The sequence below is a fragment of the Manduca sexta genome, chromosome 3 (genome assembly GCF_014839805.1).
Source record: "Manduca sexta isolate Smith_Timp_Sample1 chromosome 3, JHU_Msex_v1.0, whole genome shotgun sequence".
NCBI lineage: Eukaryota > Metazoa > Arthropoda > Insecta > Lepidoptera > Sphingidae > Manduca > Manduca sexta.
Genome location: NC_051117.1, coordinates 7176733 through 7194747, shown reverse-complemented (window position 1 = coordinate 7194747; position 18015 = coordinate 7176733).

Sequence of the window (18015 nt, the reverse complement as noted above, 5' to 3'; positions counted from 1 at the left end):
TCCCTCGGTATTAAATAATAATTAAAATGGCTACAAGACCGCCGGTACGGAATACTGTTCGGTAGACTATTTTTTGGCCGAGCTTTTGTCTTTTTTGCCGAGCTTTTTGCGGAATCGACGAAAACGTGGTAGGCGCGATAGGACAGCGGTGCTTATTGAAAAAACCAAGCGCCGATTGACACATAATAAATGAAATACGCGCAGAAATCGTCGCGCCGGGGAAAAAAACCAAGGACGCGGCGCGCTAAAAAGAAGTTATTGATTAAAACAGGGCTGTCATTGACCAGACATAAATGAGGGTGGTTAATTGTATGCAGCGAAGGAGTCGGCAGCGATCGATGCGCTGCTAAATGGAAAAAATTAAAGACTTAATGCGGAACACTCCGCTTCCTCAGGAGTTTGAGGAAAATGTTTGATTAAGAAGCTGAAAGATTTCCAAGACTGCTAACATATCGAGATAACTTGTTGAAGTTTGAAGTTGTCTATTTGAATTAAAAGTTTCGAAACTAGTAACAAAGACACGGTCCGGAACAATATTAAAAAATTATATCTTGAATAAATATTTCTAAAAATATTAGAATATTTTTGCATAATATCAACGAAAATAACCTAAACAGCCATTAAGCAATATAAATATGACATAAAAAATTTATAGATCAACAAAATATTTATTTTAGAAGTCAGATTTAGACAGAACAAAATCTAATGCTGGAGCAAGACAATCTAGTTTTCTAGAAGAGTGCACCATTAATGCAACACAAATAGAAAGAATATACGTAAACTTCAGGTTGAATGAAATAAGTACTTGAACGGACATACAGGTTCAATTAACGGACAACTGATGCAGCACACGACGATCTTATGAAAGGAAGTCGGTTCAAATCCTTCTATATTCAATGTTTTCGTATAAATATGGATTGGATATTGCCAAATACGAATTCTACGACTGGAAACTAAAGTATTGGTCGATTGAAGAAAATTTCTCTAGAAATTCGCTTCGAAAATAATTTCATTGCTAGGTAATTAGAAATATGATGTCCGTCAAGTTCAACTTAGATTACCTAAATACACACACGTCTTTTATCCCCGAAAGGGTAGGCAGAAGAGCATCTGGTGCAACCACTCCTTCGTGTGTATTCCGTCCCATGATGTGGTAGGGGGCGAGCCTATCGTCATATCGGACACAATTTTCAGATTCTGATACTGAAAGAAACACTCTATATCAATTTGCCAGTCCCGGGTATCAAACCTGAGTCCTCAGCACTGCAGTAGTATAATACAACTACGCCATTGAGGCATTACCTTAATCATTTCATCAGTAATATTGTCAAAAATAACTGTCAGTTCTGGACTTCTTGTTATTTCTAATCAATACTTCAACTGAGCTTGGTTATGGTTCTATATAGTAAAAGTATCTACTATCTATTTCTTTTTAACTCTGCCAACTAATATAAAACAAAGTTTCTCTTACAAATATTTTTATATGGATCCAGCGTGGTGGACAATGAATATTACCCTAAAATGTAGTTTATAGGGTCAGTGTCGCTCAAATATGCATATGGCGAAACACAATGGAGTTCGCAGCAGATGCTGCGTCGGTCAGTGTTACAGGGGCGGTGTTAGATCACGCGTGGGGGACATTATCCCCTAGCCGTCACCATAAAAAAATATTATAAAATCATTTTTTTTATATAAATCAAATCGTGATGAGATTACGCGAATCTAAATATAGAATAAACATTCTTTATTTATTAATGAGTTTCGAATTTCGATATATAAATGCAAATATGAAAAGATATATATGAAATAAATAAGCAATTTGCATTAACTAATGTAAATATAAAATATACGTTCACGGATAGAATAAAATTCATATTTAGCATGTTCAGATACATCGCAGGTTATTTTTATTTTAATGCTTATAATGACGAGACGAGCTTGCCGTTCCCCTGATGGTAAGCGACATGACCGCCCATAAACAGTAGAAACACCACCCAACACCTTAAATTACAATTGTTTGGTATTCCACTGCACTCGCTATCCTGAGACATGAGATCTTAAATCTTATGTATGTTATAAGGCGAAAATGGTTTAGGACCCAATTTACGGCTGGAGTACCTCACTGTTGTTTGGTTTTATTGTTAATATTATTCAGATTAGGTAAGTATTGAGATAAGTTTCCATTATAAAAATAAATGCACGGCGATAATTTAAAAGCTTATAGTAATAATATCAGCTCTGTATTATATACTGTCCTACTGTTGGGCACAGGCCTCATCCCTGAGAGGGATTAGGCCTTCGTCCACCACGCTAGCCTAGAGAGGATTGGTAGACTTCACACATCCTCAAAATTCTTAAAGAGAACTTCTCAGGTAGGCAGGTTTCTTCACGATGTTTTCCTTCACCGTTGAGCAAGCGATAATTCACAAAAAATACACATATCATTTTTGAAAAGTCAGATGTGCGTACGTTTGGGTTTTGAACCAACTAAGCTTTCAAAGCCCTATGTAATTCCATAATATTAATTGTGGTATATACCCTACAGTATATACCACAATTAATATTATGGCATTAAATGTAATTAAAATTGAGAATCTGACTATGCATGTATTTTACAAAATGTATTACATATTATTAATAATTAATAATTTATGTATTTCCTTAAATGATAAAATAAAATAAATTTAAATAAAGACGTGTTGAATATATCGACGACACTTTGTATGTTAATAGTTGATTTGTTTATTTTTTTTCTTTTATATTTATTGTCATTTAGCGGTTAATTTAGCTTTTATATTTAATGAACTTATTTGAATACAAAATTTTGACTTTTGATTCAGTTTTAATTACTAAACTTCATTGCAAAAGAAGTGGTCATTGCATGTTTTTATTAATATTAAATATATAAAACAAATTACAATTTGTGTCGAGTAATAAATATGATATTTTATTTAGTTTTGATAGTATCTTACTACAGTAATATTATTTGTAATATTGCTAAAACATATATTGTGTATAAAATTATGCTATTTTTGGGATATCAACTATAGAGTAAAATTTAAATTCCATAAACAGATACATTAAAATAAAAAATATAAAACCTTTTTTATAAATAACTTTATCATCGATTCCCATGGTTTTGATATCGATTTTATGACTTCCTTAGTCAATCTTAATTTGTAGAAAAAATAATATCAGAAAAATATAATCTTTAACGTGGCTTAATTTAAACATTAATATTAATATTTAAATTATTGTAATCGTAGTGTAAGGTCTACTGGAAAATCTAATAAATAAAATAAGTTTAATACTTACAATATTTAAAAAACAGCAGTTGTTAACAATGGTTATAATAAAACGTTTCGAGGAATTTTTGCCGGTTCCCAATAATCAGACAGCGTCATCGAGACAAAAGGTTGACAATAGATGTTATTATTTAAGTTTTTACGATGGAATCGTTAAAGGAACTTTCAATTTTCAGCCGAAGGACGCTTTGACAGATATTTTTAATGTTTTGAGCAATAAAACTACTTTTTTAATGACAGTAGTGAAGCCATTTTTGAAATACGTCATCATGTGTTTTTTTGTAAAAAAGGGGTGTTTAAAAAGTGAAAACAAATTGCGTAATGGATAGAGTGAGTTGTTTTTTAACATCTGGTTATTATATCATTCTGGTATTCATTTTTTCGAAGAATTTGAGGTCTTTAAGAAAATATTTGGCGCTAAATTAAATATAAGAAGTTCATATTATTATCTCACTTTATCTTTCCTAAATAAGTATCAAAGACCCTTTATTGAAGAAATTTTCAATAAATAGGTATTCAGCAATTACAACCAAAAACATAAGTAAATGCTATCCAACTATATTTGTATTCCATTAAACATTTTTTATTGCTTCCGATTTTTTTCCAACCTTTTTTATCAAAAGCATTTTCTTACAATTACTGGCTGTTAAACACATGACGTGTATGAAAATATATTTTTGAATTTCGATTTCATTCGTCCTTGGTTTTTTGTGCCAGTATTATAATGTTCCTGATTCGTATGCATTGAACTTTTTTTCTCAAGTACCAACGCAAGGGGTTTGACAATCGGTGAATAGATTTTTTTTCGAAATCACCTGTTTGGGCCACGGAAGCAGGATGTAGATCTGTTTTGAGATATTTTTTATTCTTTATTTAAATTCAAATCAGTTTTCAGGTTGTTCCACGTTGGGAATGACGCCATTTTAAATTGTAGGTGAGGTTTGTTTATTACCTAATACCTACATATAGTATACATCGTATAAAAAAATAAATGTGGACATCTACATTTAGCATACAAACGTGTATATTTATTCACATGCATATTAAATTTTATGCGTTCGTATATTTTGTATAACATTCTTTTAATATGTTTAAAAACATCAATACAAGTTCTCTAATTTATAAAAAAAATATCTCACTAAAATTAAGTGTCTTTAGATTATACTTGCGAAATATCAAATAGAATATATTCCACTTAGATACAAAATTACTCAACGCCAGTAGTAACCGAAAAGGAATTGTACGCTACGCACCTTGGTCATAAGAGGCTCGAATTACTTAAGTACGTAATAAAAAACAAAAAAAAAACATAAACATCAGTTCAAGTTAACATTGGTAACGCTTAATTTCTTACATATTCCATCATAATCACGGAACCTGTATTTTTGGAGTCCGCCATTTTGATCTACTCAGTCTATAAGTCCGTCTCGGTAACGACTTTTAGTTGACGACTTCTAAACAACATTAAAATCGATTGCGCCCTTGACACTACTATAATTATTGCCGTAAATACAAACGCAGCGATGGATATCGAAGCAAGAAATACAGTAAAGGAAGTTTAAGATAAACCGCCTGCATCGGTAGAAGGGAGCCGCGTGCTTGCGCCCAGTCATCCATCACGCAAATGTTCAAAACCGGATTCAAGTCAAGACGGGTTTCAAGACTTAGACCAATTATTTGAATTGTATCTGCATTACGTGCGATAATGGCGTGTACTTCTTTACATATTATAATAGTCAACGCGTCTGTTTGACGATAAATTCAACTACCGAACGAATCGATGTATTTATTATCGAGATTTTTACACACCAAAGGAATATAAAACTCTTTTTATAGAGTATTTATTGCGGTTTTTATCCCGAAATAACTGACGCAAGTAAAACCACGGGTTAACGTTAGTTTATATTCGAAATTGTTTGCGGCTATCATTCGAAACTGGAGAGCCACTGTTGGGCGATTTACATGGTGCGACGACCTGAACGGGAGAACAGATACATTGGTTACACGATAATACATTTGGTAATAACGAAACAGAATTAGGAAACAGTGACCTGTTTAAGTAAATCATGATAAATCTAAATAAAACACTTATATCTTGGATTTTATCGTTGAATAGATTCGTATCTTATAAACATGCGGAAATGTTAATTAAGAATTAATGGAACCTTTCCAGAAGATTGCTATATCGCAGTAACAAAATAGTCAACAAAATGCGCCAATACAACATTTTGAAAGCGACAGATTATAGGATATTAACTAAATTTCTCATAAGACATAAAAATCATATTATGTTGATGTATCAATTGAATCTACGTGCATATCAATTGAAATTAAAATCACTTGATCTTATTACACCAATATGTTCTAAGTGGAGACTACAATTTAGTTCGCTGTTAGTATCATTTGCCCCATTAGTTTTTTTAAAATCTATATGTAAGTTTAAAATCGAAGTATCGCGGTATAAACCTGTCCTTAATGTCTTCAAATAGTTTCTAAGGTTGGCTTAAGATGGTGTTCTGAGCAAAATGGCTCGCTTGCCGTATTTTTGGAAGCTATCTGTTTTCTAGTTTATAATAGATATAGAAAAAAAAATCATCATATTTCTACAATATGTTGTCTTTTCTCTGCTTGTTCCAAATTTTTTATAATATGGATATTGTTTCATTCATTTCATAATGAAAATATATTTAATATTGTTGATTCCGTACCTCTCTTAAAAAAACATATCATATGAATTTGTAACCAAGACTATTAGATAGACAATTTAATAAGGAAAATTTTGGAAGTAAACATTTTCAAAAGACCTAGTATTTATTTTCTAAAGTAATTATTTAAAAATCTTTGCATAATTTCGATCGTAATTGTGGGTCTGCAATGTAGGAAACCAATGCTCAAGGCCATTCGCAAAGAGCCTTAAAAACAAGATTTAGTTTAAAATATTAAACTATGACGTAAATATTTATAACTTCTTATTTTTCCATTTATATGAAGTTAGTAAAAAATCTTAATACGAAGTTTTGTTCGACTCTCCATTCAAGTATAAATTATTATCCTACATATGTCTTTGAAGTATTTGAAGGGTAAACATGACAGCCAGTCAAATTACAAGCGCTATAAACTTGAGAGCAATATCTCAAGATGACGAGCATCATTCACCAGATTGCAAAGTCCTGATGCTGTGCAGGCCGGCATGACTATAACGTTCGGGGATGCTTGTGTCTTTGGCCAGTCAGCACTTTTTATTTCTAGCGCTGTAGACTTGAGAGCAATATCTCAAGACGACGAGCATCATTCACCAGATTTCAAAGTTCTGATGGCATGACTATGCCGTTCGGGGATACTTGTGTCTTGGCCGGTGAGCACTTTTTATTTCTAGCGCAGTAGACTTGAGAGCAATATCCCAAGATGACGAGCATCCTTCACCAGGTTTCAAAGTTCTGATGCTATGCAGGCCGGCGTGACTATGCCGTTCGGGGATGCTTGTGTCTTTGGCCGGTCGGCACTTTTCAGGACTTTACTTCGCTTAACATCAATTGTAGGGAAGCCCTGATATGACAATCATACTATTCAGAGATTTGCTTTGTTAAAAACATTTTAATAATAATTTGATGTCAGATATAGAATCGAATTATATACTAATATATCTTAAGGTTAAACCAAAAAAAAAACAAGTACTGAAGCTTGAGGCAAGGAAATTAATGAATTATGATTTATTTGATTTATGTTCGAAATGTTATTACTTCATTAGATCTTGAAGGAGCCATTGGTTTTATTTTATTTTGTTAATAACAAGTCACTGGTTAGATTAATAATTTAGTACAAAGTAACTACGAGTAAGGAGGTATTTTTCGTCTGATTAACACGTGGCAAATTATTATGTGTGTTAATAAAGAAATTAATGCCGTCAATATTTAATAACTGTGAAGAAAAACATCGTGAGGAAACCTGCATACCTGAGAAGTTCTCTATAGGAATTTTGAGGGTGTGTGTAGTCTACCAATCCGCACTATGCCAGTGTGGTGGACTAGGGCCTAATCCTTCTTAGTAGTAGAAGAGTCCTATGTAGTGGGACAGTATAATACAGGGCTGTATCTCATAAAAGACCAAATAAAATTCTGTTTCTCGATTACTATAATGATGAAAACACACATAGACATTGTGGTTTAGTCGCATACTAAAATACAATCGAACCGAGATCTTTAATTTGGCAGTTTACGATTCAAATGCTATGCGGCTGACTCTAAGTTAAGCTAACACGAAAAACATTATGAGACATACAATTACATGCGTTATCAAAATACTAAAACATGAATACCAATAAGTACTAAAAGCCGCACTTTCATTTGGGTGAAGTATGCACAATCAAAATACTATTTGTTATAACAATTTAGGATTATTTTCACGACTATAAATTGTAATTCGTAAGACCATATACAATTAAATATTTCTTTAGATTTTCTGGAGCAAACTTGAAAGAAAGAAAGAAATTTAACTAACTAATTAACTTGTGTTAATTTTTAGACTGAAAGTGTCCACGTTGACTGACTGAAAGGATTCGAAATTTTGCACAACTCAGAAACTTCTTCATGCAACGTTTGACTGGTTGCATTAATGCGTTAGCATATTTAGTCCATCAAAAAACATTTTTTTATATAAAACTCTTTAATTTGCTTACTTTTTCCGATGGTGACCACAAAAAAAACTCACTATGTTCAATATTTATTTTTAGAACACGTCTAACATTTTTAAGTACTGCAATATGTAAAAATAGCATTTGCATATGTAAACACGGAAATTCATATAATCGGATGTCGAGTACATTTGCTACTTCGCGGATAAACGTCGCAAAATACCTTTTGCGGTTTGCGTGGAATTATTTCAAAGCAGTAATTTGGGTAGGTGTTATTGAATAGGAAAATATATTTAAAACTACTTATAAAAGGATCAATGGAAATTATGCCTTATGATCATTATATTTTATGATCTATATTTACTATTGATTTAGTTTAAATGTTATTAATACTAAGTAAAACACACTTAATGCTACTTTAAAAGTCTTTAAGAATATTTGATCATCAGTTAAATCCGATAAACCATTGATTATCTTACCTAAGAGAGTTGTATTCAGTCAACCAATGTGATGGGATTAACAAAGTAAGAATTAGAATTAAGAACAAAAGTACAAAAGATTCTTAAAAAATGGGACTTAGGAATACCCTAATATAAAAGACAATGCATGAACCCTTTGGTTCATCCCTAATTCCAAGCTGGTAATAAAAGTTACCAATAGATTTATTATTATATACTAATAAACCGAAAAAACTAAAAGCCAGGAAGCTACAAAATTTTCAAAAACTTTCACTTTTCGAATTGTGTACTAAAAAAATAACAACAGTCAAAACTACCAGTGTTTTTTACGTGATAACTAAAGGGTGGGTAGTTTTTAATACCGCCAACGTAATAAAACAAACAATAGTGAGATTCGGTCTAAAAAACAAAAGCCTACGCACCTGGCCTAGTTTTTTCTTAATCAAATATGTTTCTCTTCCTGTCGGAAGGTATTTTTTTGAATCACAATCTATCGATTATGCCTTATGACCCTAAAGATAAGGGCCTACTTTTGTGGAGGCAATGTGGACACAAGCTTTTTTCTTGTTTATTCAGAATGGTTTATGCAGATGTTGTAAAAGTTTATAGGCAAAGGTTTTGATTGAGAAGGATTTAAAAAGAATGATCATATACAATTAATAAAAACGCTACGAGATTATTATGCTAGTGTATGATTTAAAACTATTCTGTATTTAAAATTTGGATATTTAATCCGATATCCGATTCTAAGTAATTATGCCGTAAGTGAATACGGTAAGTTTTATAAAATTTGGTATTTAGAATGTATTATTAAAATGATTTTGCACACCTAGCCCATTAACAGCTAATAAATTCGAACTATTCTTACAATGCCCTCTTATACTGTCTACTTTATTCCCAAAAAATCCACAAGTGGTCATATTCAATTAGCCATCCAACATGGCCGTTCGAAATCAACACGAAACATCTAAAACTGCATCCGCACACCATCCGTCGCGCCGCGTGACGCCGACACCGTCCTTTGTATCTTAAATACGACCCTTATTTTTTCTATCATCCCTTCAAAACGTTCAAATTTCTCTACCTGCAACCATCCTTTGTTATTAACTCCAAATATGTCTCCACGATTAGCTATTTGAATTTTACCTTTATCGTCTACGTTTAGAGTAGGGTTTTCATTATTAAGATTGTTGTTTACGCCCCTTATACCATCAAGATCATCTGTAACATCTTGAATAACATCCCTTAAGTCTAAATGACTTACTAAGATACTATAATGCGTGCAAATTTCATTGTTATCTCTAAGTATTAGAGTGTATTATGGCTTATTCGTTTCTGCAAGCAAGTCATTAGTTGCTCAGCTTAAGAAATGTAATTCGGATAGATTTTGCTATGTTTCAGATGGTTTCCGTAGATTTTAAATTTATTGGTATGAGTGTGCGCATCCTGCGGCGAAATGTATGGTTTTAAGTAGTTAATTCAACAAAAGTGGTTTAGCGAGTGGATGGCATGTGTTCAATGAAATCAGAATTAATTTACATATTACTAAAAATATACGTTTGGTATATTTTTAGTAAATCGTCTAAAAATCAGCTCTATTGAAATTAAACTTAAAGGATAGGTAATTATAAATTTAAAGCTCTTAAAATCATAAATTAATTTTACATACAACTTAAAGAATCAAGTTGAAAAATATATTCCATTTTTGTAACTTTTTCTCGTTCATGGGGACAGGAGGTTTGTAAAAGATGGCAAATGTGCGACTGATAATAAAATGGCATCAACCCTGGCCAGTGTAGTAAAAAATAGGGATTTATTTAGTAGAGATTAAATACGGTTTCCTTAGAAATTTCATATTTGTCATTGCCTTAAAAAAGACTTAAACGGCGCATAAAGTGATTATGAAAGATAATTATATTCAGTCATAGTTGCGTGTTTGGAATATGCATTTGGGATCATCCAATACAATCAACAAACAGGCCGGCATAATTGTTGCAATCGTCGAACAACATTAAAAAACATTAAAATATTTGGACACTATACTGATACAACATGTAATATTCTCCCGTATTGATTGAACGAAGTAAACGGACCTCCAAATACTGACCCAATAATAAAAAAAACTACAATAAATCTATTTTACGCACGAGCACAATACACGCGATTTTGGACAATACTTCACAATCAATAACGATAAAAATGCACAACCAAAAAACTGCATCGTGGAAGATTTTTTTGGGGTCCAAAGCTTTTTACTGAAAGGGACGTCAGAACTCAGGTGGCATTCGCGGATTGAATAAACTATTTATTACGTTTCTGTATTATATTTGAAATGGACTTTATAAATGTCTTGGATTTCAAAATCGTGGAGTTTTAGAAATATTTTGTACTGTCCATCGATATATGCTCTACATGCTAGATCTGGCGTTCCGTACACTCATTATGTTCGACTTAAGTGTACTGAAATCCGTACACCTGACTTTAAAATGATTTCAAAATTGACAGCGTATGGTTTTGTATGGAGTGGCGATGAGTGAATTAAAAATATTAGTCAAATAAGTTAAATTATTTGTTGTTCAAGTGAATAGATAGGTTATAACAGTGACGTTTTGGTTGCCATTTTAGTTCAGATTTTGAACAAATAGTTTATATAGACGTTCGTGTCTATAGAATATACGTCAATGGTACTATCCTTGTAAATGTTCCTCAATCTTTTTAGTATAAATCACAAACACCTATAATCCAAGAAGAATCATGGATGTAAAGGAATAGTATTTAAGAAGAGGATTCCAGAAATGGAACTCAATATTTGAAAGTCGTAATAATGTTGATGTTGTTAGAGTGCTCCACGAACTGGTCTTTCCATACTGTATACCATAATGCTTTTTATACTGTATACGGTCAACAGCTTGACGAAATATCTATACTTGATTTTTATAAGAGAAATGATCGGTGAAGTGACTAACATGATAGTGTTTCGGAGAATTTGTTAAAACCCTGTGATTCCAGAACTCCCATTTTGTGCCATGTCTACAGGGATGAACAAGCAACCCTAATGGAGTTAATTTAATTAAAATAGTTTCATTTATCACACCACACACCTACCCTGTCAAAGTTTTTTAGAAGGACGTATTGTATGGTAGAAGTCGTTGTAAATGTAAAGTTTCGTTTTCTACAGTGTGAATAATAAAAGGGGAATTAAAGTACATTATTTTACGAAGTTAAAAATGTTTTTGACTGCCTCGGTGGCGTAGTTGTACTGCATGCGTGGTACGGCAGCGCTCTGGGGTCCTGGGTTCGAATCCCGGGTCGGGCAAAGTGATATGATTTTTTTGCTCAATATCAGCCTGGAGTCTGGAATTTGAGCTCGATATGGTGATAAGCTCGCCCCCTATCACATCATGGAACGGAACGCTCTTGGCGACAAGTGGGTGCTCTGATTGCGCCTCTGCATACCCCTTCGGGGATAAATGCGTGATGTGTGTGTGTAAAAATATTTTGCGGCTAAACAAAGATTTCAATACGATGGTTACTAACGTTTATAATAATAGTAATAATGATACGGAAGTAATTGATATTAGGAATTTAAGACTCTTGCGCATAATATTTTGGCTTGTTAAATATTCTTAGCTACAAACGTTGTCTTTGAACGTCCTAAACATTTTACTGTCAACTTTATTCACCTTTCGTTGAGTATCGAGTTACCTAAGCATTCGAAACTTGAAACAAATTCATTCGAATGAATTTAAACACAACAGAATATAAATATGATATAATTGCAAAAACTAACTACCGAAATAATACAAATTTAATTTTGCTACTTGAAAAATCATTAGCTTTATATAAAGGCAGCTAAGAGTTTGTTTACAAGGAAGTTAGTAGTTTTTGCGACGGCAAAAACAACTTTGTAATGTCAGTAACTATGAGATTCAATGCTATGAGACACTTCAAGGCTATTCAGATTCGGCGTCAGTACCTACTTGTTGCATCGAAATTTCCAGATTATATTTGCCAAAAAGAAAACATACTGTAGGAGTATCATAATAAAAACTATATTTCATTTTCTCTGTTTTTTATACATCACATTTTCATCAAGAGTCAGTCATCACGATTGCTTATAAAAGCAATAGGGTGGTTTACTAATTATAATTCTGAGTCAACTGACAAAGACATAAAACTCAAAACAGCTTGCCAGCAGAAATAGACAAATTCATGCTGCCTGTCTAAAGGGACTCCTGTATACGAAAATTTAAAACATTACAGTTGTATTCGCTGTTGTTTGTTGGAATCAGTGTCGCTAAATGTTTACAACTACATAATAATGTGTAATCTAAACATAGCTTGTGAATTTGTAATTACGAAACACTATTTATTCCCAACAGCTAATTCGATTCCAAGAATATATGTTTCTGAAATGCCCGGTGACAATTTAAATCACATGCTTTTAAGTAATAACTTAGGATGAGAAACACTCCACAGTAAACGTACAGTTACTAAAGATGTTTTGCGCAAACGCTGTGAACTTATGACGAGAAACACTCGTGTAAACTTGTACTAAAGATGCTTTTGTAGGGGCACGAGAAAATAACACAACCATACCTGATGATAAGTGGAGTAGGATCTAGAATGAACGTCGACTGACGGAGCCCCCTTCGCCAATTTTTCATACGTCATGGCGAAGTGATCCAACTGCAACTATAAATGGGTCCAATAGAATGTCGACTGACGAGAGATGATTAACCCTCGTAAGTTGATACAATAATGCCGGCCTGTTGGAACTGGATATACACATGCTAATCCCGGAATGCGACACATTTACATAGGACACTATGGCGGGTTTTAACACTTTGTGTACGGTGGTCAGCTCACTTGTCAGTCGCAACAATAATGTCTGTATGAACCGGATGTATAGCTGATCCAGGAACGTGACAGTTATGTGGGCAAGTATGACGGATATTACAACTCGTATACGGTGGTCGCTATCCGGGATATAAATATATTACCAGCAAAGCCGAAGCAACTGTTGCTACCATAACGTTTGTCAACTACAAATTATCAGTCTGCGCGCCGCCTAACTGATAATTATTTTTAGCATTTTTACACTCAATTTTGAACCTCATACTGTTAACAATAAATGTGCACCATTAAGTTGAAAAACATTGTATTCGCTCTTATTTCGCACACAATAGATGTTAATTGCAATAATAATATTTTCATTAACGAATAATTAGTAATTATAAAGAGGCCTCTTGAATGTATTCAATGGTTACTGTGAACGAATAGTTATATCGTGTTATTGTTATATTTTTATTACATCTACATATAACGAATATCCGCGGATATCCAGTTTATTACAAGATAAATTGGTGGTAGGATATATTTTATATCCGCCTGGATGCCACCGTACACAAGGTGTTAAAACCCGCCATAGTGGCCCATAAGTGTCGCGTTCCGGGATCAGCTTGTGTATATCCGGTTCCAACAGGCCGGCATAATTATGTCGACTGCGGGTAATCATCTCTCGTCACTTGACGTTTTATGGGACCCACTTACAATCAGGTGCAGTTTGATTAATCGTGTATGTATAAAAAAACTAAGCCTTCTAGATTAAGGAGACGCTTATGAAAATTATATGAAAACCGAAGAACGCACTTATAACCTAGTGGGTGAAGTGAAAGTCCAATGTAATTTCTTCGTCAGCGATTTAGAAGACGAAGATAGAGACAATCAGTTCTTGCTAATAAGCTATTGCTTTATTACCTCAATCCGTTTCCTAGTATAAGGGGTCAGCCTATCACGCATTTTGCTGAACGAGGCTTAGTTATAACTCTGACGCCACCGCCTGGGTAAATCAACTTCAGTTAAAGAACTCAAGAATTGAACGCTCTCTCCAGTCTACGTTACCATTACACCAAGATATTTTCTTTTAGCGGCAAGGCAGTGATACAGAACCTGATGTTAAATGGCGTCTAAAGTATCAATTGAGAGATTAGGAGTCGCCAGTTGACACAATTATGCCGGCCTGTTCGAAGATTTTTTCCTATACCGGCAAGGCAGTGACTCCACTGAACTTGATGTTAAATGGCGTCCAACTTATCCATTGACAACAGATGATAATTATCAATCGCCAGTCGACAAAATTATGCCGGCCTATTCGAAAATACACAGGCTGATTCCGGACCGACTTGCCACTAAGGCGGGTTGTACACTCATCCGAGTACAAACATTAATACATGCTTAAATAAAATATAATTGTATCCAAACATCTGCAATATGAGACGTCGACAACTATGTAGTGTGTATTAGGCAATGACCATGACTCTAGCGTGAACCAAACAAACCAGTTTTGTATGTATGTGTGCGAATGTATGATCCACGCGGCTCAGAACTAAAGGCTTCTGATACGAAGAATATTCAATGTCTATCATTTATTATCAATGTTCGGTTTGAGTTAATTTTGGCAGTGATAATTTATGTTTTGCTAGCTTTTGCTTGCGAATTTACCCGTGTGAAGAAGTTTTCCCAAATAAAAGTACCGCTATATATTTTCCCAGGGTCTTATACTATCTCCATACCAATAAAAATCCGTTCAGTAGATTTTGAGAAAATCTATATACAAACAGAAAAGTATTTTTTGACAGACTTTGTTTTATAATATGTATAGGGGAATTAAATTTAGATTTTATATGTTTTTAGATGCATTTATTAGTGGAAACATAATTATGATTTACCCACAATGGTATTCATTGTGTTAGCTGTTAGTATTTACAAATTTATAAAGTAAAATAAAATTACAAATTATGCTTCGTAGGAAATTTGAAATTATTAAATTTTGGATCAATATAAATTTGGATTTTTAAATTCATTATTTTTCAAGCCCATTATATTACACTATTTCAATATCAAAACCATCATTGACCTTTAATATTGTTTTTTTGTTTTTTAAACTAATATCTTCGAAAATTAGACCGAGAAAAACAATCAACTTACGCCAAAGTTTTTGTACCGCGTGAGTTACCGATCGAGCGGAGTAATTACAAATACGCTGGAGTTTACCACTGTGTCTTGTCATACAAGTCAATAGTGTATACAATCATAATATTATTGTTATATTTTATGATATATTTATAAAAACTTTCTAATTAAATAGTAATATAACTATATTAGTCCTATACTATTCCACTGCTAGAGACGGCCGTCTTCTAGTACTGAGAGGGATTAGGCCTTAGTCCACAATGTTGACCTAGTGTGGATTGGTAGACTTCACATATGCTTAAAATTCTTATAGAGAACTCCTCAAGTACGCAGGTTTCCTCACGATGTTTTCCTTCACAATTAAAGCAAGCGATATTTCACAAAGATAACACACATAATTTTAGAAAAGTCAAAGTTGTGGACCCTTAGGATTTGAACATGCGGAGTCGCGGACATTCGTCAACAGTTCGATACACTTCCAACTGCGCTATATTCATTTACCAACAACGTACTGACAAAATACCACGGACGGTAATAGTTGAATAAAAATAAATATCGTAAATAATTTACGTAACAATTTTTTTTATATTGCTTCGGGATAGTGACCTCTCTGCACCTGATGGTAAGTGGAGTGGAGTCCAATAGAGTGTCGACAGACGAGAGATGGTTACCCTTCTAGAGTCGACACAATTATGCTGGCCTGATATACACATGTTGATTTCGGAACGCGACACACTTACGTAGGCTACTATGGCGAGTTTTAACACCTTGTGTACGGTGGTCGCTATACGGGCGGATATAAATATATCCTACCATCAGCATGTCAATATATTACATGCAATGAACCTAATTCAGTTGCATACGTCAGAAAAGTTTCCTACGACAAACATGCTAAATTAAGAAACAAGAATATCTGGCATTTAATTGCGGATCAATTTATCAACTCGGAAAAAATATTCAATATATCAGGTTTATGTGAAAAAATTTAAAGGAAACTGGATTGCATAATATAATGTGTTAAATTGTCATTGACCTTTATTTGAGTCTGATAACTGATTTCTATGTAAGATCCCAATGTATTCCAAGCGTGGTGAATTAACTAAACCCGTAGATACAATCTGTAATTAACTGGAAATTTGTTTAAAATATCATCATATTTATGAATTTAATTTGATGTTTTGATCCCTCCATAACTGCCTATTTTTTTTTCCAGAAAACTCATCTACAGTATACTGATTGGAGGCTGGACAGTTGGTGTGTATATATTCTAAATCCTCTCAGTAGAGGACAGCCGTGCCCAGCAGGAGGACAGTATACAATACAGGCCTGGTATCATTATCTATAACTAAGCTCTTTCTAACCGTAATATATTCGACTGAATCTTCTTCTATCAATGGTAAGCGACACCACCAGAGTTAAGCGGCAATAATCTAGTTGGGTGTGGGACGGAATGCTGAGACGAATGTCTGCTTGTTCAAATTCGCATATTCAAGTCCACCACACTGGCCTAGAGCGGATTGGTAGACCTCACACCCCCTGAAAATTCCTATAGAGAACTTGTCAGGTATGCAGGTTTCCTCATGATGTTTCTCTTCATCGTTAAAGCAAGCGATTATACACAAAGAATACACACATAATTTTTAGAAAAGCCAGAGGTGTGTAGTCCTGGGATTTGAACCTGCCTCGACAGGCCGAAGGCAGGGTAAAATGGCGCATAGTGGAAGAAGCTTATGTCCAGCAGTAGACAAAGATGTAGGCTGATGATGGATTCTTTATCTATATCATTAGTCAATCATGCTATTCATATCTATATCATTTCTTTCAACAACATAGTTCTTATACATGATAATGCATACTCCCGTTTGACTCAGATATTGCAGTGATATCCAGGCGGATCTCCTTTTAAAAGTACAATTTAGAAGCAGTTACCTCTGGTTACATCATCCCGTCAAATTGTTACGAAACGTGGCAATTATGTTTGAGATGATATTAAAAACACGTTAATTGATCTACAAGCATGACTATGTAATAAATAGATAAAAAAATATACAATGATGGCGAACAAGGAACTAATTCAGTAGTAAATGTTGGCTTAATTCAATATCTTCAAACTTTACGCTTTTGTTTAGGGGTAGGTAGTAACCCAATTTCGTCAGCTACATGGATATTTACATAATATATTTTTCTAATTTTCTTACGTTAATATTTTTGTTTTTTTTTTTTTTTTAAATACGTAATTATTAAAAAACACTTTTTGATGTTTAATACAAGTAGTTCATGAATTATTAAGTAAAAATTCAATTATATTCATTTAAAAACGATTAAAGTAAAATATCAGCAATGTAAAATTTTATTACAAAACAATCTTGATTCGCCGTCACACATAAATTGTTTGACCGAAAATCGAACTAGGAACCCCACAAGTACGCCACTAGGCCAGACAAATTCAGTCATTATGCAGTGTAGGACGCTATGGGTCCAACATCTGTTCGTCTAGACAAAGCTAGAGGTGATTGATCCCGATCAAGGTCTATAGACAAAGCACTATGTTTGAAAACCTCTAGTACCCGGAAGTACTACAATTTATATCAAGATATAGATGAATATATATTTGTGACTGTCTCGATGGCATAGTTGTATTACGATT